This window comes from Sebastes umbrosus, chromosome 12, assembly GCF_015220745.1.
Source record: "Sebastes umbrosus isolate fSebUmb1 chromosome 12, fSebUmb1.pri, whole genome shotgun sequence".
NCBI lineage: Eukaryota > Metazoa > Chordata > Actinopteri > Perciformes > Sebastidae > Sebastes > Sebastes umbrosus.
This window is the reverse complement of record NC_051280.1, coordinates 6,324,146-6,345,652: the sequence shown is the minus strand read 5'-3', so window position 1 is coordinate 6,345,652 and position 21,507 is coordinate 6,324,146. Positions and strand designations below refer to the sequence as shown.

Below are 21,507 nucleotides of genomic sequence, written 5' to 3'. Positions count from 1 at the left end.
GAGCCCGGGTTGTGAAGTTGTGGCTCACTTCGTGACTAACGCCCTTCACTTTAATCAGCAGGTGGCAAGCAAGGACTTGGCTTGGGTCTTGAGGAGTTGTAGCATTTATTCACTGGCAGTCTAAACTGTACACACACTGCACTGCTGTGTTCAGCTATAACATTACGGATAACCTCATACTCCACCGCTGTCACACACACACTCTCTCTTAAGGAGTTATTCCTTAAAGGAGTTTGCTACTTGTAAAACACATTGTAGTTTAACATGTACCTAAAACTGCACTTATTATAGCACTCTTTTCCCTTAACAGACAAAAAGCTTTACAGTTGATTTTCTCATTCACCCATTAACACACACACACACACACACACACACACACATACACACACACTGATTGCAACGGAGCTTCCATGCAAGGAGCCAGGGACCAAGCCGCCAACCCTGTGATTAGTGGACGACCTCCGCTCTACCTCCTGAGCCAAAGCCGCCCCAGAAAGAGAGACAGATAGTGACCTTTATCCTGGAAAGTAAAGGTCGTATTGTGTTTGAAATTCATTACAAGTCGACACTAGAGGGGATCTCGCAGGGTTCAAAGCTATGTATCTTTCGTTAGGGCACACACACTCAAATCTCTTCATCATCATAAGACTAATCAGTCAAGCAAGCTCCTAATTATACACTGTAGCCCCTTTTAAAGAGGACGCGGCTCGAACTGATTTACAATTAAATAACAGACACGTGAAAACAGGTGAAGACAAAAGAGAGGAAAACAGATGTTTAAATAAACTCCATCAAAGAATATCGTCTGATGAAAAGTGAACTAATATAGTATCACATCTGAAGCCACGTATGATGGGATGCAGAGAAATGTTCCTTCCAAGGAAACATTGATTTGTTCTCCTGACCTGCTGCGATACATATAGGTCTGTTTCCAGGGAGATTTCACAGCTCTTCATATGGAGATAAAAAAAAACTCCAGTACCAGTACTGACCTAATCAAGATCTCCTGCTTTCCACTTCACTGGTCTTCAAATACATTACATATCAAGCTGCCAAAAAACAGTTCTGATCCCAGCGCTGACATCAACCACTGATGTGTGCAGGAAATGAGAACTTCAATACCCAGAAACCCTGTCAGGAGATGACAGTGTGCTGCACACAGCATGTTTACTATCCGTTTTTATCCTATTTTTTTGCCACAGAAAAACAAAGACTACCAAACTGAGAGTCTGTAGTCTGAGTGGATTTGACACCTTGTATTGAGAGGGCTCCTCTCAGTTACCTATTGTAGATATTTAGTGGCTTTCTCCACATTTGCATTTGTTTTGTTTCAGCTGTCAGAGTGATTCATGGGGAACATGTTATGTAGATGAAGGAGTGGGATGGTATCACAGTACATACGAGTACAACAGTAGACACTTTTCTACAATTGTATGTATTCTACACAGGTTCCTATCATTTTCAAAGTAAACGCAATAATAACCCATTAACGCAACTTAGTTTTAACGCCACTAATTTTTTTAACGCATTAACGCAACTTAGGATTTTTAGGTTGTAGCAGCTCAGTTTTAAAGCTCATCATACTTGTCATACTAGCTTGTCGCAAAGGAAATAACGCTCCAACCTGGCATGGACATTTTCAACCCCAAAAAGTCAGATGAGACAGAGATAAATACAACAATGTTTCAGCCTATATCATAAAAATAAATAAATAAATAAAAATAACCCTTGTGCCTCACTTTAAAAAAATGTTGCTCTGATGTCTGCAACAAAAAACTATATATATATATATATATATATATATATATATATGAAAAAATGTATTAATTAATTAAATAATTAATTAATTAATTGATTTATGTATTTATTTTCTGTATACTGCTAAATGCTAGTCTGGGATAGGTCGATGATTAGCAACAACATTGATTTTGATTCACTTTTATTATTTATTTTTTGTGCTGTGACAGATTAAAAAAAAAAATTGTTGTCTTAGATGACTTTCCTAAATTGCTATATTATACATTAATATTATTATCCACTTTCACTGAATTAAATCTTTTAACCAACATCAGTCCTGATCATAACTACAAAATATTCATTGATTTTCAGAATTGTAATTAAATGCAACATTTGTTGACAAAAGGCAACTCTTATTTTTATTTAAAAAAAAACTGAATTATATTCTGTATACTAAATGCTAGGAGGGATTTTTATTTTTCCACCGTCTGGAATATGTCAATGATTAACAACAACATTGATTTTGATGCATATTTATTTTTAAGCTGTGATGTTTCAAAAATAATGCCACAATAGAATAAGTTATTCATGTCATATATGCATGTTTTAGCATCTCCTGACAGTCCATATAGGCTACTGTTGCCTTCACTTATTTTGAATTTGAATTATAAACTCCTTTGCTCTGTTTGTGTCCAGACTCCAGGATGCTTCCATTGAAAAGCTGAGAGAAGCAGCTGTGAGTTGCACTTTATCGGAGGTGGTGAAGTTAACATTTTTGTGAACAATAAACCACATGGTGGTGAGATTTATGCATGATCAGATGTGTTTTCAGTTAGATTTGGTTTTCGTACGTCACTTCTCTAAACTTTCTCTCATCCAGAGAGACCAGAGTCCCAAACTGTGTCTGTCAGACAGCCTGAAGGGAATACTACCATATCAGCAGAGCAATAATATAATGCATAGCAGAATACAGGGCAGGTACAGTACATTTATGATTTGAAATCTCAGAGAGCAGAACACAGATATATGGGAAATGTTTTGAATGCACAGAAAATTTGAGCTATTAAAGTCCAGAGGTTTATAAATGAATTAAAATAAATTAGTGTATCATCATTGAGGTGCATATTTAAAGAGATTACTTTACCCCAAACAAAAGACACAATAGAAGAGTGAAGAGTGAATCCTGCCTACGTGTGTGCTGACTCAGCAGAGATAGCATGAAATGAGAGAAGCTGATCTACAGGAGAATAAATATTTGAAAGTAATACAGAATGATTGCGAGTTTTGAATCACCTGCTGTCTGAATTAAGTGTTTTTAATTTAAAGACATTTCTACCCTAAATTGGTGCAGAAAAAGTCACCAGAATGCAGGAAATGAAGTGTTTGACACTCAAAAAAAGACCCCATGACCTCTCGCTTAATATGTGAATATGTTGAAATGAAACATGGTATATGCCCTTGGGAGGACAGTCCTCAGGTGGTAGAAATACAAATCACCAAATGAAATATGCAAAGCAGCATTATGCTAGTTATAAAGAGGCACAGCACATCAAGTGGTACAACAACACATGTTCGTGCCAAATGCATCGCAGACTCAGCTGCTCCATATGATAAGAAATTAAGAAGATGGAGTGACACAGCACATGTGAGACCGTCACGGCTGGTATGAGCATGGGAACTAGAAAAGGACCCAAAACGCACATGAGGGAGCCAGAGTTAATGCGATTCAAAGATGTATTAGCAAAAAATAATAAGGTGCAAAGGCTGATAGGACCGTGAGGCAGGCAAGGGCCAAAACCACGGAGGCAGTCCAAAATAGGCAAAGGAATCCAACAAGGAGCAGGCAAGGGAATCCACAACCCAGAGGTCAAGCAGAAAGCTGGAAAGCAATAGATGGTCTGCAGAGGAGCAGTGGATCCGGGCATGTATATGCATGGCTCCAGGTGTAACCAAAAATCTGTCAAGTGCGACTAAACGTTTTCATAGGATGCACCAATGCACCTGCCATTTAGCAGGTCTGTCTGTGGGTGTATGTGCATAGTGTTATTTTTTTCATCTAAAACTCTGATTGGCTCTGACCCTGATATTCTTCTTCACCGATTGTGGGAGGGGAAAAAATGAGGCATGTGTGAACTCCTCCTCGAGCGACATCACAACCTTAAAACATACTGGTAATTAAAAAAGAAGAGAACTATTGAGTTTTTTTGTCAAGAAAAATGCTGCGGTGCCCAGTACACCCGTTACCGGTCCTAAAAGGTGCAGCCCACACCCGGCATCATTTAATCCTGACCCAACATCTTCGGCAGGGTGCACCTAAATTGTGTGCTGGTGTAGGGGTAAGTGTGGAGTAGGCTTGACGCAGTAGTCGGTGTTACCGCTGTTACCGGTGTTACACGGTGGTCGGGGACACACCGATTACATTACGTGCCCGCCGCCCCCATCGTCGTTTTGCTTTTTTTTACAGAAATAAAACGGACGACAGACGCTATAAGCTGAGGTGTCATATTTCACACACACTGGATGAGAGAGAGTTGACAGACCGAAAGATGGCGAAGGATTTGGTGTCAAAGCGAAAAGCAAACGCGCCTTTTTGGCAATATTTCAGATTTAATCCAAATGCTATGAGGGAACTGTAACGTTAATGAGGCAATTTGCCGTGCGGAGGACGGAGCGGTCACAGCTGGTGTGCACGGCGTTAGATCTCTGCGGCCCCGCAGCAAAAGCTGGACGGGAGAGGCCAGACACACCACCAGACACCCGACGGTAAAGATCAAAGTAAGCGCGCCACACATTATGGGCGTCATCTTTTCTTGTAAAATGTCCGGTGTAATCGGTAACACCGGTGTTGTCACAAGTTTATTAACCGGTGCAGGAAAATGTCCTCACCGTCACATCCCTATTCTGGAGCCCTGTATGGGGACTGGCTGATGAGGGATTGAGGTGCAGGTGGAAGGATGTGGAATGAAAGGAGAAGTGTGAGGTCATCTGGTGGACAGGTAAAGAATAACGCTGAAGGGGCCTGAGAAAGAGGAAATGACTGAAGACATTGTGACGGAGACGGCCCAGATTAACACCGTTACCGACACTATCTGATTCACGTAATACTAACTTGAAAGAACCTCACTGAAGCTGAGCTGCCGTGGTTGTTTGGTGAATTCAGCCGAAACCAAAAAAACAGCTCAGCAAGGTTTCATACGGCACAACAACAGCAGAGGAATGTCCACTTCATTAAAGAGTGTACCTCAGATGTTTGCAGACAATAGATTTCCCCAAAGACAATACAGGAGATGTGATAGTCAAAGCACAAGAGAAGAAATAGAGTCATTGGGACTGCATAGCCTGCTGCCACTTGTATTGCACGGTATACCGATACTAGAAACGTATCGCGATGCCCGGCCGTTAAAAATGGTACGATGCCTTGTTTTATTAGTGCTGATACTTTAAGAATGACAGTGTTTGGGATCCCACAGGAGCAGGATTTTTACTGCTGGTGGAGCAAGCGGTCAAAAAGTAAACTGTAGTGATAACCAGAAGTCAACAAGTGAAGTTGAAAAGAAGATTAAAGCAGGTCATGAACCGTTCAGTGGCTGCACAGTGCGGCTCTGAGCTGGTGTGTCTATCAGCAGAACCCCATTGAAAAAAACAAGGAATTAACAGCACGGCTCTAATTACCCATCAAATGTACCGATAATATTAAATTCACCATCTGTTCTGAATCTCTCCAAGCATCTCCTCTAATTCGGCAAACACATAATCCACCAAAGAGCACATGTTAGAGTATCATTTTACCGTGTCTCTCTATAACGTGTTGAAGTGTTATTTTACCGTGTGTATCTGTGACGTGAAATGTACAGAGAGGAAAATCAGTCCGGTGAGAGTGACTCTTCTCTCTCTTCACACCACTTCAACACAACACAGCTCTTTCTACAGTTACTGTGGTGTCTTACTGATTTTAGCAACTTTTCTCTCATCAACTTCTCATAGAGCTTCATCTGAATTTATTATCGTTTTGTGGGTTTTTGTTTTGGAAGCTTCTCGTTGTCTACCGTGCTGCAGTACCACTCTCCGCCTGAATTGATACTAATGCGCCAGCGGAGGCGCTGTTTTACAAAAGAAAAGCCTTAGTAAACGCTGTTTAATACGTTGATATCAGAATCAGAAAAACACTTTATTGATCCGCGGGGGGAAATTACAGTTGTTCCATTTCAGAATGAAAATAAATGAACATAGATAAGTTTTAAGACAAATAGAAATTAGAAATAATGAAATGTAAATATGGGTGCATTATTACTGCATACCATTTCTTTTTTTTAATGAATACATTTTTTTCCGTTTTAAACATTTTTAATTAATAAAAAAAAAGAAAATTAAGTTCCATGTTCTGTCATCTATTATTCCATTATTTTTCCTGATGCTTTAGATTTTTGCCGTGGTATTGTTTCAGTATCGGCATCAAGATATTTAGACAGCGTATCGTATCCAAGTCACGATTTTGGTATCGTGACAACACTGGATGGATGGATAGATGGATGGATGGATGGGTTGCATAACACCACAAACATCAAAGCACTGAACTTACTGGGTGTGAAAGTAATGCAACTAGTAGCCAGTAATTTACTGTACACATACAGTCAAATATTTTACACTGTCTGTCTGACCCGCTGCCCTCAGAAAATGTCAACTCCGCCGCGGCTCACCGTGTGACCACGGCAACCACATAAACTATAATGAGGGAAACAATAGAGCTGATTTTACTCTGAGTTCTGAGAATGATACACCTCTTCACCAGCAAGTCTGATTATCCGGTCTAAACAGGCGGCGATACAATTAAGGATAAGGTGATAGCAGCAGCCTGTGTTGTGCAGTATGGTATAGGATCGGAGGCGGGGGGGGTGCTACGCTATGCTGCCGCCGATTCAGAACACTGATGTGTTAACACTTTAGGCCAGCAGGACTTCTACAGCTGCTTACAATGGAAAAGCTGCATTCTGCCTCCTGACAAATAAGCAAACTTCTTCATTTCCCTTCACTAACAGATGCTAAAAGACACCGTTTGTGTATAGGCCTAGTTTTATAATGTTATTTAATGTGAGAAACTGTGATGTTCTGATTTGTTTCTGAATGTTCCTGTATTCATACGGAGAGCTTATACTGCCAATCCAACATGTCCTCTGGGAAGTGTTACATGCTGTGTGCTGAGAAGGCAGAATGGTTCAACTCTGTCAGCTCTCTGACTGCTCCAGAGGAGATTAACATTTTATCTGTGTCCTGTTACACTGACTGTCACAGACTGCTCGACCAGCAACCTCGACATGCACAGACGCTCTGTTCTTATGGGACCAATTTCTCGTTTTCCCTTCACGCCAATACATTCTTAATAACACTTAATCGCCTGCTTTTCTGCATGTGCTCTTGGGTTGATTTTTTAATGGTAGAACATCAGGTGGAACAGGAGGAAAATGAAAGCAGAGAAAAAGATTAGAGCTGCTTTTGTTTCAAACATGATTTTGATTCTATTGTAGACGAATGTGTTGCAAGTAGTGCTGGCAAAAAAAATTAACAAACAAATCTTTTCCCCTGATACTTATGTGAGTTAGATATGAACCGGGTTTGCTCCAGGAAAAAGCCACAGCTTCACACTCACACTTGTCCTGCTTACTCTGCTCTTATGTGTTGCCGCCAAAGTAACTTTCAGCGATCAAAGTGGAAGCAATTAGGGCTGCATGATATAGGAAAATACTGGAATTTACACCCTCTAGGGGGATGCAGAGGCATGCTCCCCCGGAAGAAAAGTAGTCCTACATATTAAAGTTAAATGCATCAATCTGGTGCACTCTGAAATAGGGCTGCACGGTTATAAATAAAATTATATTAAATATATAATTAAATATATAATTAAATATATAATTAAATAATAATTAAATATATAATTAAATAATAATTAAATATATAATTAAATATATAATTAAATAATAATTAAATATATAATTAAATGAAAATCAAGATTATTTTGATCAATATTGAGATCACGATTATTGATCACAATTATTCAAAGATTTTAGGGAAAAAATATTTTGATTGCAATTTCACATTTAAATAAACAGAGCGCTGCTTTCACTTACAGGTTGAGTTACATTCTAACCGTTAAAAAATTCTAAATGTTTTCCTTTTACTTTGTTATTGTCATCTATAGCGGTTATTTGCATAAAAACACACAATTCAAATTATTAGGAAATAAATGATTGTATTTTTATTTAAATATTTGCTTTGATTAAAATAAATATGGTCTACGAGCTTCTTCTTCAATATGTGCATTAATTCCTTTGACTGTCTGCTTTAACTGAATGCTGCTTCCACGCACGCACGCACGCACGCACGCACACACGCACACACACATACACACACACACACACACACACACACACACACACACCGACAAACACACACCCCTCAGTATCCCAGAGGATAAACTTCCTGCATCTCCTGTCTGCTGCTGGCTCAGTCGTCCCTGTTGAACAGTCTATTGGTCTCTTCACTCCACTGCAGTGGAGCTCATTGAAACACAAACAGCATGAAACATCAGCAGCACCACTCTCACTTTAAAAATATCCTCCTCATCTCATCCAATGCAGATATGAATACAGAAACACTACAACTCGTTTCCTGTTGACTTGGTTTATTTCAGTATGGTTGTAAATATGCTCCGAGCTTATTGTATTAGAGGATATCTTTACATGTTTGTGTTGGTGCATGGGTACTGTTAGTCACTGTGACAGGCTGCTCTTCAGATGGGATACTCCTCTTTTCCCCAAGGTCAGTGGGCTACACAAGCACCAGCTGACAAATAGGGGAATCTCCTCTCTCTCTCACACACATACACACACACACACACACACACACACACACACACAATGCACTATCATCCATCAATGTGATTCCATCTGGCTGGGCTATCCCCAAGATTCACTCTGCCCCACTTTCTATAGTAGGCAATTTTCCAATGACACAGTTCAAAGCAGGATTAGCTCACTGTTAACCTGCACTACACACACACACACACACACACACCAAAGCATTTGAGAAAATGCATTAGATAGCCTAATTTAGAAAATACAGTCATCCAGGTGTCTCAGTGTTTCCCAAACGTTTTTTCTTTACTTTCTAAAAATGACAAACTATTGCAACCCAATTCAAAATCGGGCTTATGTGTGAATCCTGCAAATAGCAAAATTGTGCGTAAATGAACATTCCTGACCATTTTTACCATTGACTGTAGGCCTATATTAGAAATGGACGTAGTCAGCGTGACGTCGCCCGTTGGTTTGTGGACTGCCTTTTTGAAGTCTTGAGTTCGGCATTTTGGTTGTCGCCATCTTGGTTTTGTGCAACCAGAAGTGACACGAGAGGGTGGCGCTAAGTACAACCAAATGTTAAATGAGACATTTTCAAAATGTTACAATTAACTTCCATTAGGGATATTAATAATTAATAACGTTTAACCGTTAACCGACGATAAGAATTGTATCCGTTTTTTAATCGGTTATAAATGTACATTTATAATGCATATGTGATTACCTTAGTGAATAGGTGTAGATGTGTTATGCAATGTCAACACAACATTTCAGTTACTTGATTTTCATGTATAATGTCTCCTCCATAATGAATGCAAAAGGGGAAAAAAAGCCCCCTAAACCAATCAAAATTTGGTCACAAAAAACTGTAAATTGAGCATTGTTATTATTATTATTATTATTACTAATAAATATATATTGTGTCAATTATCAATATCGATCAATACAAAAACCTAGGGCTGTAAATCGATTAAAATATTGGATCATGATTAATTACATGATTGTCCATTGTTAATCGCAATTAATCACAAATTAATCACACATTTTTTTATCTGTTCAAAATGGACCTTAAAGGGAGATTTGTCAATTATTTAATACTCTTATCAACATGGGAGTGGGAAAATATGCTGCTTTATGCAAATGTATGTAAATATTTATTACTGGAAATCAATTAACAACACAAAACAATGACAGATATTGTCCAGAAACCCTCACAGGTACTGCATTTAGCATAAAAAACATGCTCAAATCATAAAATGTCAAACTGCAGCCCAACAGGCAACAACAGCTGTCAGTGTATCAGTGTGCTGACTTGACTATGACTTGCCCCAAACTGTATGTGATTTTCATAAAGTGGGCATGTCTGTAAAGGGGAGACTTGTGGGTACCCATAGAACCCATTTTCATTCACATATCTGGAGGTCAGAGGTCAAGGGACCCCTTTGATCGCAAGTTGCGTTAATACGTTAAAGAAATTAGTGGCGTGAAAACAAATCTGCATTAACGTGTTATTATCGCATTACCTTTGACATCCCTAGAAAAACGTATTGTCATAACATTTTTGGCCATATCGTGACGGTGCCCTATCGACGCTGTATCTATCTGGTGCTTGACAGCTTATTATTTATTGTTAAAATGACAGCATTTGTCTATCAGCTATATTGAAAAAGATATAAGGGTGTGACTCCCAACATCATGAATATGATGTGAATTGTATGTGTGAAGCCTCCGTAGCTTTAATGCTCCTTATGAAAGACAGCAGGGGTAACTGGAGGGTGAACGATCCAGTGTAGCAGAGAGCAGGGCAGCTCAAAGGCTGTGCAGAGAGGGGTCAATCTTCAGTATGGCAGGAATATAAAATGAGAGAATTCTTCTGCTGGACCAGCTAGAGGTCATGCATAATTTATAACAGTACACCAAAATACTCCCACTTAAGCTAAGACATGGATGCACAGGGGAGGTGAGGGAGGTGGCTACAGAGGAACAGAGAGGCAAGCAGCCAGGGAGTTTCTTCAGCTCAACTATAGAAGAAATAGGCTACAGCTGAGTTCACTGTATGTTTGAATGAACTTCAATACCAGCGCTCTTGTCACGAATGCTGCAGGAAAGATCAAGCAGATCTTCTTTTTTCTTTTAAATGCTGACATTTGTCATGTTTGTTTTAAAATAGTTCATTAGAGTGGAAATTAATTTAGTAAACCAGCTGAACTTGGTTGAACGTTTCATTTCCACTTTAAATTAGCAAAATAAAATGGCAAACATCACCCCCAAAAAAAGACAACTGGCCGAGTGAGCTTGCCGCAGTAGTCTGTGTTCGAGCACACACTAATTACATTACTTGCCCACCGCCCTATCTGTCATTTTTCTTTTTTATAGAAATAAAACCCATTTAGTTCATTTTCACGTATCAGCGCCATGTTATCGATACATAGTCGGACGATGGACGATACAAACTGAAAGTGAAAGTGTCTGCTCCGTACGGAGTCTCAGCTCAGAGTAGCAAGAGTCAGACTTCACACACGGGACGAGAGAGAGAGTTGACAGAGAAGACGATGGCGGAGGATTTGGTGTCAAAGCAAAAAGCAAAAGCACCTGTTTGGCAATATTCCAGATTGTGAAAACCTTGCAGCATCAGAGTACTCTTTTCTTAATCGTTCCCAAAGGAACCTTTGACATAGTGGACATTTTGACTCGTCATCTCAGGTAACGCACATGTAGAACTAACAGTAATATTGGCTCCATTCCATCAATTATTGCAATGCAGGCAGCTGATAACACTTGACAAGTCAAAATGTCTGCTGTAAAAAAAGTGTATTCATCTTCAATTTAGTCTCGTGCACCCCCCATGCAACAGCTCTGCACACACCCTATGGGGGCCCACCCTGCAGTTTGGGAACCGCTGCACTGTGGGTTTAAGAGTGAAGGGTGAAGAGGAGGTCATTGCTGTATAGCAGTGTATTTTTGATACTACCACTAGAAGACAGACAGATATATTAAAATCCAACACACGGGCTTTTTAAAAGTCCCCAAGAGAGGATAATATAACTAGGTATGGCAGATAACAAATAAATAAATGGACTAAACGTTGTCCTACCTGATGCGCGCAACCTCATCAATTAACACTACCACTAACAGTGACAAACGTTTGAAATATGAATTATCTAATTGACTCCTCATGGTGTTCTCGCTATCTTTCAGTTAAACCTGTCATCCAGTGTTTCAACTGTGTCCTGCTCTGCTCGATGAGCAAGCTTCAGTATCTAACACAGTGCAGGCACCTGAGACCTGGGACGCCCCCATGTAAATCACAACACTGTGCTCCATTCAGAACATATCTAAATGCTGCCTATTCCAAACCGTCTGACTCAGTAACCACCATTTGACCCTCACCTTGTGCTGAACACAGCCCTTTCAATTTGACTGTTCATTCTCAGAAAGGAAATGTATGAATACATTTCATACATAAATTTAATACATTTTATAGTAAATTTTCCAGACATCTAACTTTTCTCTTTATCGCTTATTTTACAGCTGTTCTCAGTACTGGTACTGGGGGGGAAAAAAAACATCCACAATTTTCCATAATGCATGGCAAGCCTGCATAAGGAAGTCAATTAGACTGTTGTCAGGCTATTAAATAGGCGTTATCAGTCTCTATAAGCTCCATAGATGTGGGTCAGTAGGGGCCTACTACACCCAATATTAGGTTTTATGATCTACTCATGTGGTAGATGCACCGAAAAAAGGTATGAAAGAATACGACAGTGACCTCTAGCGACCGTAGTAATTATGACAGGTGCAGAAGTGGAAGTCAGGTGCTGTAGTATAGTCAGTGTGACACTTTGCTGTGCTTTCTCATGTGTCTTTGTGTTCACAAGAGTTAAGTTTCATTTTCACTTTTGAAAGATAGTTATTTTAAGCCAAAAAAACATGTGTTTCCCTAAAGTCATCTAAGTGGGTTTGTTGCCTAAACCTAAAGAAGTTTTTTTTTTTTTTGCTTAAACCTAAACAAGTTGTAGTTTTGTTGCCTAAACCTGAAGAAGTTGTAGTTCTGTTGTCTAAACCTAAACAAGTTGTAGTTGTGTTGCCTAAACCTAAAGAAGTTGTAGTTTTGTTGCCTAAACTTAAACAAGTTGTAGTTTTGTTGCCTAAACCTAAAGAAACCTTTTTGTTTGTGTTGAAAATGTAACGTTTCATTTAGTTTCACAACATGTTAGAACGTGTTGCTTTCAAGTTTTGTTTTCATTTTTACAACACAGTAGGTGTAGTTGGCCCCTAACGACCCATATCTATGGTGTTTATAGTGACTGATAATGCCTATTTAATGGCTTGATAATCAAATCGGGTGCACAAGGTATTGTCCATTAGTTACATGTACATCCATTCCCAGCTGTCTGAAGGAGATGTATGGGTGTTGTGAAAAGGCTTTCTGGGAAGTTTAATAATTGAAAAAAGCCAAAATGAGACGGGCTGAAGGAAACTGCAATCGTGAAACAAAAAACTCCATCAGAAAATGATTCCATGAGTGAACATCACACTTGGAGTGGAACTAAGAGTGGGGGAGTAACAGGCCGCTCAGACAGAACGTGTAACGTCATATTTTAAGTGTCAAGCTACTCATTGTGTTCACACGAGATGTGTTGTCTAGGCAGCACATCAAAACCAAGAGCTGTGAAAGTACCAACAGGAACTCACTCAGACACCATGAGTGTCTCATCAACTAGCTAATGTACTGAAATAGTTTGAAGGTCAGAGACAAACTGTTCCTGCAAACTGCACTCGAAAAAATGCAGCAAAAAGCAACCAGGGAGCTCAAACAGATCAGAAAGCAGATTAATGAGCCCAGCTGTTTCTTCTGAGCTTTCTCATTCATGCAATTGTCTTAAAAAGCACAGAATGAATGCAGTAGGATGTCTCCCTAGCTGATAAATCTTCTTCTTCTGAGTTATGCAGGTAACATGTAAGAAACATAACACGTCATGAAAAGTGACATTATAAGATAAAAAGTGGCATCATGAAATCAAAAGTAGGGCTGTTACAATACCAGAAATTTAGTAGTTGAAACTAATGTCAGTGAAATGCCACAATTCTCGATACCATGGTAAAAGAAAAGTAAAACAGTAAATCCCATGTACCTTAACATCCACACATTTATTACCGTTTACATACTGGTTTATGTTTGGAAGTTAAACAGGTCATAATTCCCTCTCTATTATCTAATTTATATTGCTGTGAAAACATCTCCTTCAAACAACAACAACTGGATTTATTGAAGTTTCTCGCCTGAAACTACATTTAACAAGATTACATTTGAACACATCATGATAACGTTAGAATTTACCTTCACCCAATATAATTTTTACTGAATAGAGCCTGAACATATCATAATGTAAATCAAAGGCACCTCCCGTGTTGAAATCGGCAGTACGAGAGCTAGTTAACGTTAGCTGCCTGCAGCTGGTACAGCACAGTTCTGCACGGAGCTAACAGCTAAAAGCTAACAGCTAACAGCTAACAGCTAACAGCTATCATTAACTAACTCCCATCCTGCCGATTTCAACATAGATTTGTTGTTCGCCATGTAGCATTATCTGGGAAAAAATAAGGACACGTCGATAGTGACTTTACTGTATCCCTAACACATTTCGTATCATCCCCAGGACGACTTGACGACATTAGTCTTGAGCCCTGATGTAGGTACCGTCACATTTTTAGAGTATTAGCATCAACTTGGTACCAACGTATCGGTTCTTGTGACATCCCTAATCAAAATGGCCTGAAATACAAGTGTTATTGGGGAAAAAGCCATTGTGAAACAAAAGCAAACGTTTGGTGGCATTTGAAATTATCTATTTTGAGATTAAAAAAAATGAAGTCCTATAATTGTGAAATAAGGTTGAAATAACATTTCATCAAAGCAAAAAGTTGAATTTGGCTCAACTTTTGGTGCAACACAGCGCAACTTCACCCAGCAGAATACTGCGGTAATCAATCAAATACAAGAGCACATTCCTGGTGGGTTACTTCGTAACATGAATGTCGTTTTCTACCGTTTACATCGGGATCGTTGCAATGAACGCCAAAATAGTTGCCACAGCTGCTACTACAACTTTCCAGAGTTGTGTGACAAACCCCGGTGTAGTGATTTGGTGTCTTAAAATTCACAGATCAGGAGTCCCATTTATAACCGTTGCTTAAAAGCACAAAACGGGGCCTGAAGTGTGCGTACTGCCACTTCCCACGCAAAAGTTGTGATCTATAAAAACATACTTGGCGGGAGAATGTGTGCACATTTAGGGAAACTCTGACCCATCCGTACGCACATTATGGAGGCGGGAAACTGGTGACGTAGATGGTGAGGTGGTGAATTGAAGCCAGATTGTAGAAAGTAAATGTGAGAGGAAATATATACGTATATAAGCACCTTTCAATTGTAAAAGACGTAAGCCAACTCAAATCTTAAATCAAATGCTGCTCAATATTTAATCAGCGCTGTCTCACCATCACATTCCCTCCATCCTGGAGCAAAGAAGAGAGGGGCCAGTCTACCGACACTCAGCTGTGGAGCACCATAGCTGATGAATTCATCACCATCAGTTGCAGAAATCTAAGTCAAATCAAATAGCATCTAAATAAGGCAATTTAGAGAACAACAATGAACCTAACCTGCACGTCTTTGGACTGTGGGAGGAAACCGGAGAACCCGGAGAAAACCCACGCTAACACGGGGAGAACATGCAAACTCCTCACAGAAGGACCCCAAGCTGGGTTTTGAACCCGCGAACCTCTTGCTGTGAGGCGACAGTGCTAACGACAGCACTGCTAATCTAATTAATTAATTCATGTTTATTTCTGATTAATGACTAGAACAACTTGACACACAGTGCTGAACTGCATCTCATCAATTAATCTCCAGCTTCCCAGCTTTCAGATGATGTACATCACTTCTATGTGACATCTACTGCTGATCTGCTATCTCCCCCTTAAGGAGACAAAAACTGGTCTATGTGGGTCTCTTAATGGACATTATATGGGAAGCTCTAAGTCTGTCCTGTTGAAAAACTAAATGAAGGTGATGTACTGTTTATCCATGTTGAATGGGAATATAATAATACAAAATGAATCCTTTCCGAGCTGACACACTGCCCACACAGTTATCATCATTACCAGTTGGTCTTCTTGAATTAGAAAACATGCTGTGGATCTGCTTGTCCTCTTGTCCTCCTCAGCCACAGGCGACAAGCTGACGCTGCTCTCCTCTGAGCTCACAACTTCTTCTCAGTGAGGCGGAAGATCCAGAGAGCACATCACCATCATCATCATCATCACCACCACCACCATCATCATCATCACCACTGAATAGCACTGCAGCATATCATCATCACACGAGCCTTCTTCTTCTTACATGTTATCCCTGTTATAGGCGAATTATGTGGCGGTATAGCAACCGTATCCTCCATAGCAACCCTCCATCATCCAGCTGTGCACCGTCTGCGTGTTCACGCTCGGTCTGACCTGATGAAGGAGGGGATGGATTGCAGCATGTGTTGTGTTGTGCTGTTATGGTGTCTCTCTGTGTGACATGGAGCGAATGTCACATCACATTTCCGGCCACTCACGCTACACTGACGCAAAAACCCAGCTGGATCTGAGGTGATTATTCAAGATCTCCGTCAAGAAGCCCCCCTTTTAGTTATTGTCGCCATGCACGACCACAACATCTGCACCTTGGTACTAAATGTTTCTCGTCACCACACAGTTCAGTTTGCTCATCCAGCTGTCAGCGCGTCAATCAACCCACAAACTTTGTTGAGATGATGATGATGGAGGAAGGTGTTTATTAGCTACATCTGTGACCAATTCTCACCCGGAGATGTTTCGCCATATTTTCACTACGTTTTTAGCAAAAGGCCACATTAAATTGCCTGAAATTTGGAAGCGTGAATCTGCCACAGTACGCGCGTAATAATGGCACGGCTGTGGGAGCTTCCACTGCAGCTTACTGACGGCAGTATAACGGTACCGGTGGTGGTCCTCCTCACCGGTGTGACTCATGTCGTCAACAGGCAGCAGGTCGTATTATTGATAAAGCTTGTTGAATCCTGGAGAAGTCTCCAACCTGACCCGTAATCAATCAATCGCCGGTGTGTTAATAACGGAAAGCTCACCTGTATACCGGAGCAGCTCCTCACACCATCGCTGAGACGGAGCACCGGCTGCTAAATCCAAAAAGCAGAGTACGTCCGTTTCTGGAGAGCAAAGCGACCACTGAACACAGACTCACTGCTGGAATGTGTGTATGTGTGTGCGGGGTGTGTGTGTGTGTGTGATGTATGTGTGCGTGTGTATGTGTGTGTGCGAATGTGGGGGCATCAAGTGGCGCAAGCCTGTGGTCCGTGAACTGAGACAAGTTAGACACAGTCAGCATCAACCACACCGGAAGACAGGCTTTAGAAAATAAAAGCAGACTGTATTGCACTGTGGTTATTTGTTATAATATTGCACGACTTAAAGCTTCAGTAGGTGGAATGTTTTTGGCATCATTGGGCAAAAATTCAAGATTCAAGATTCAAGCCCTTTATTGTCATTGTGTAGTACAACGAAATTAGATTGTGACAATCCCATAGGTGCTAATGAAAAGATAATACAATATAAAAAGAGATAATAAATAATAAAATATATAAAATATAGGACAATATAAAAAAATACATTATGTATATTGGCGAGATGACAGTTTTGCCAGATGACAGATTATTGCACAAAGTGTCCAACATACAGTATGTTATTGCACATGTCCGTAAACAGTATTCATATTGCCCATTCCGACAGGTTGCACGTGTTCATCTCAGACAGAGGAGATGTCAGAGTTCAGGACGTTTATGGCAGTTGGGAAAAAGTGTTTTTAACGTCTGTTTGTGCGTGTGTGGATTGATCTGAAGCGCCTGCCTGATGGGGGGAGCTTGAACAGATTGTATACGGGATGAGTGATGTCTTTGATGATGTTTTTGGCCCTTCTGATACAGCGAGTGTTGTGAAGGTGGTCAAGTGATGGCAGCAAAAATTCCGAAAATAACCTTTCAGCATATTGTAATTCAAGTGTTCTGAGAGAAAACTACACTTCTGCACCTCCTCATGACTCTGTTTTCAGGCTTTAAAAAAACTAGCCCGTAACGGGAGACTTTTGCCAATCGCAGATCATTTCAGAGAGAAAACGTTCCTATTGGCTGTTCATTCAACAGAGGCAGCTGTCAATCACTCGGGAACTTCGATCAAACGGTCAAACTAGGCAGCACTGATCAAATATGAATCAATATTCTGTTACTGTAATGCCTATTTCTCTCCTCAAATGTTTTCAGAAATATTTTGTAGTGTACTGTTTAGCTGTAAAATGAGAAAACTTTGTGACCCGGCTGGTGGGCGGGGCTTGGTATTTCCTCAACTGATTTCAACATGGCTGCCAGGTCACAAACTTTCTCATTTTACAGCTAAACAGTACACTACAAGATGCTGCCTAGTTTGACCGTATGGTTGGAGTTCGCGAGTGATTGACAGCTGCTCAGAGACGGCAGACTCCAGCTCGGCTCTGATTGGTCCGGTCTGTGAAATCTTGCAGATGCCATTAGGAGCACCGGAGGACACAGAGACACATGATTTTTATTCAGATTACCTGTCTCATGTACAACTGTCAGGATATAGTGACCGTTTTATAAAAATAACTATTTTTTAACATATTTGGTCCAATTCTACCCACTGCAGCAAATATTGTATATGTATTTCATATTTACAACATTCTCATTTTCTCATTTTTTATTTATACTTCTTTACACATGTTGTGTTTATATTGTAGCATTATGTACATAATTTACATGTTACATACTCCTTTATTTCTACTAGCTACTGTAACGCCCCCTGGGGATCAATAAAGCATAACTGATTCGTATTCTGATAAAGGCAAAAATAAAGTATGGAATTGAATGATTGACAAATAAATCAAACTGGTCAACCAACTTAAATCCTCTGTGTGCTCAATAAACACATAAGGTGTTCAATATATCAAATCAAACCTCTCCCATGTCCTCACAGGTGTGGTTATGCGTGATCAGTCCTCCAGGTAGGAGACCAACATGTTTCAGATTGGTTTCATGAAAGATCATATGTTGACACCGAGTGCAATTTAGTGGTTTGAAGTAAATACACCCAACAGCATATCTCGCCTTCAACATTGATTTCTCCAAACCTTCATAAAATTGAAAGAGAAGTGTGATTACACAAGATTATTGTTAATGATATACAGTACTATTATTAGCAAGCAAGTGCCACGCAGATAATTTATAAATTTGTTTTAACACAGTTTTGTCTGCAAGTATCTGTCAGGGACAGTGCACATATTATACATTTTACCCTGAAACTGACTTACTGTAGGCTACTGTGCTCCACCTGCTCCAGGTTTGCTGTGTCAATTAGTTTGTGGTAATTTAGAAATAGACAATGTAAGCACAATATCAAGTAAAATGATTAAGGTATTCAACTACATTTATACATCACCACTCGACAAGATTAGGTAAAAATGCAGGAATTATTATTACGAAATTGCATTTGAATAAAATAAAATCACATAAAAAAACACACACAATGACCAATTCAGCCTTGTTCCAAAAATAATATTATTAATTTCTAACATATACAGAATGCTATATTTGCAAATAAGGACTTTATTTTGAAGCAAAAGCGGAAGTAGAATTGTGCTACTGCGCCGGTCTTCACTCTGGTCGACTCATCCACTGAGAGAGAGAGAGAGAGAGAGAGAGAGAGAGAGAGAGAGAGAGATGGAGAGAAAGGGAACGACGTTTCTTTGACATGTCGCTTGTAAGACCAGAAACGGAATAATTTTAGTTCATTTCAGTGCATGTATTTGTGTGCATGTATTTGTGTGCATGTAGCCTCCTGCAAAGAGAGAACCCCCAATAATACATACTGTACAGAAGGCAGACTGGTCATTTCATCCCAAACTTGGAGAAAATAAACCAAAAAAACAACCTGTACTTTGCATTCACTCTTTTCAGCCGAAGTATTTTCTAGAGGAAACAGACACACTTTGAATCAAGGGGCAGATTTATCCTCCGAGCATCATCTGTGCTCCTGGAAGAGGGATCCAGATTGTCACAACATGGCATATATTATATAATAAAGGTCACTTTGATCTCCTATATGTTGTATTGAAATATTTCATGAGAATTTAGGATTTATGCTCCCGACGTCTCAACACTAGACTGTATTTTGGTGTTTCTGCAACTACGGTTACTTTTGACTCTCCCAAATGAATAAAAATCAACCTCTATGAATTTCAATTTTAACCATCAGAGTATGTAATACATATAAACAGGTACACAAAATGACATTGTTGTTAAGACTTTAATCTGTAACATGTTTATTTTGTATGGTTTTCATCACTTGTTCTTATACTAAATGTCCTTACAGCAACATTACAATAATGTTTATTTTATACATTTCACTTTTATAAATTCTCTCGACATTTAACTTAATTTTCATCGAGCTTTGTGCATCATTGTAAATACTGATATTAACATTTTTTAAATATAAAATCCAACCAGTATAACCATCCTTCACTATTTCACCCTCATTTAATTAAAAAAACACATAAGCACACAAAAATTCATGCATGTTCATTTATGGCCCATTCATTCAGGATGCAGTGGTCTATCCTATGATGACAGCAGGGTTGGTAAACAAAGTGGTGTATTTAGCTCGGGGAGTGCTAATGATACATATACAGTTCACACTGCACTTAGCACTTCACTATGTGCAAGGGGGGTGAAAAGAGGAGAGGTCACGCGTCATCAACACATCATATCTTTGGGGTGCAACACATGCGCAGTAAAATGGTCCAAAATTGAGTCAATTGCAACACACGATCGCAGCTCCAGTTACACTGTGCAAGTGTTGTACCCCATGACGTGTCCCAGCCTCTTTCAGTTTCAGTAGGCCTTGATTGGGAAGATGAGATGATGTGTAACAACAAACTGGAAGAGGGAACACTCACATTGGCACTGACTCAGTTTAGAATCTGGATCATCTGCAGGATATGGTGGATCCCTTACAGAACCTCAATACAGATTGAACCTGAGCCTCTTGATTGTATCTCAAAGATACTAAAACTAGAATCAACATCCCAGTCAACAGTTTCCAAGTTCCCTCCTGATTGAAAGATCATCCTGTCTTATGTTATCCTCCTCTTCAGCCCGCCTCAGCTTTTCAGACAACAAAAGGCTGCTTTTCCAACAATGCGACTAAAATCTGACAGCACATACTGAGTCATCGTGTCCGTGTCAACAGTTCACTTCATTAACCCACATCAAGTATTATATTTAACTATGAAACAACGTGTTTAGATTTCAGTCTCTCAGCAACACATTTTCACAGTAACAATTTATTGCATTTTTATTTTCATTCCAGCAGTTTTTTTTTTAGTTTTTTAAAGATGTTCTTTTTCCAAAGTCTTGTTTTTATTTCACAACACCATTTTCCCAATGACTGTTTTATTTCATTATGCCACTTGTATCCAAAACTTTGTCTGTCAATCAAGACCAACAGACCAGAATCAGTTATGTGACTGGTTAGCCACTTATTAAGACCGAAGCAACTGCTGGAATGAAATAAAGATGACCTGTCATAAATACTAAATCATCTATGAGTTTGATGTATGAACAAGATGTGTCATCATTTATCTGCTATCTACTGTACGGAAGCCCTGAGAGGCAAGTCAGAAAAAGTCTGATCTAAACTGAAACACTATAGATAATATATATATATAACAATAAGAACTGATGAAAAACAATATTTTGCCAGGTTAATTGTTTGAGTTCCTTAGATTTTTTTTTTTTCATCTGTGAAATAGGTG

General features: G+C 39.6%; 1 protein-coding gene and 1 long non-coding RNA gene across 5 annotated transcripts in view; one reads left to right on the top strand and one right to left on the bottom strand.

The window, feature by feature from the left end:
- LOC119498779 (disks large-associated protein 1-like) overlaps positions 1-16,990 on the bottom strand; it is a 106,302-nt gene extending 89,312 nt beyond the window's left edge. For 3 of the 4 annotated variants that reach the window (XM_037787832.1, XM_037787834.1, XM_037787835.1), the window contains exon 1: positions 16,757-16,990. The gene's annotated coding sequence lies outside the window, so the exon portion shown is untranslated. Of the gene's footprint in view, positions 1-15,755; positions 16,156-16,756 lie in introns of those variants that run through there. The other variant, XM_037787833.1, reaches the window with a different exon arrangement.
- LOC119498781 lies at positions 6,653-20,039 on the top strand. The gene is made up of 4 exons (XR_005209185.1): positions 6,653-6,666; positions 13,697-13,708; positions 16,282-16,286; positions 19,858-20,039. It is a non-coding gene; the product is annotated as an uncharacterized LOC119498781 (long non-coding RNA).
- The last annotated feature ends 1,468 nt before the right edge of the window (positions 20,040-21,507 follow it).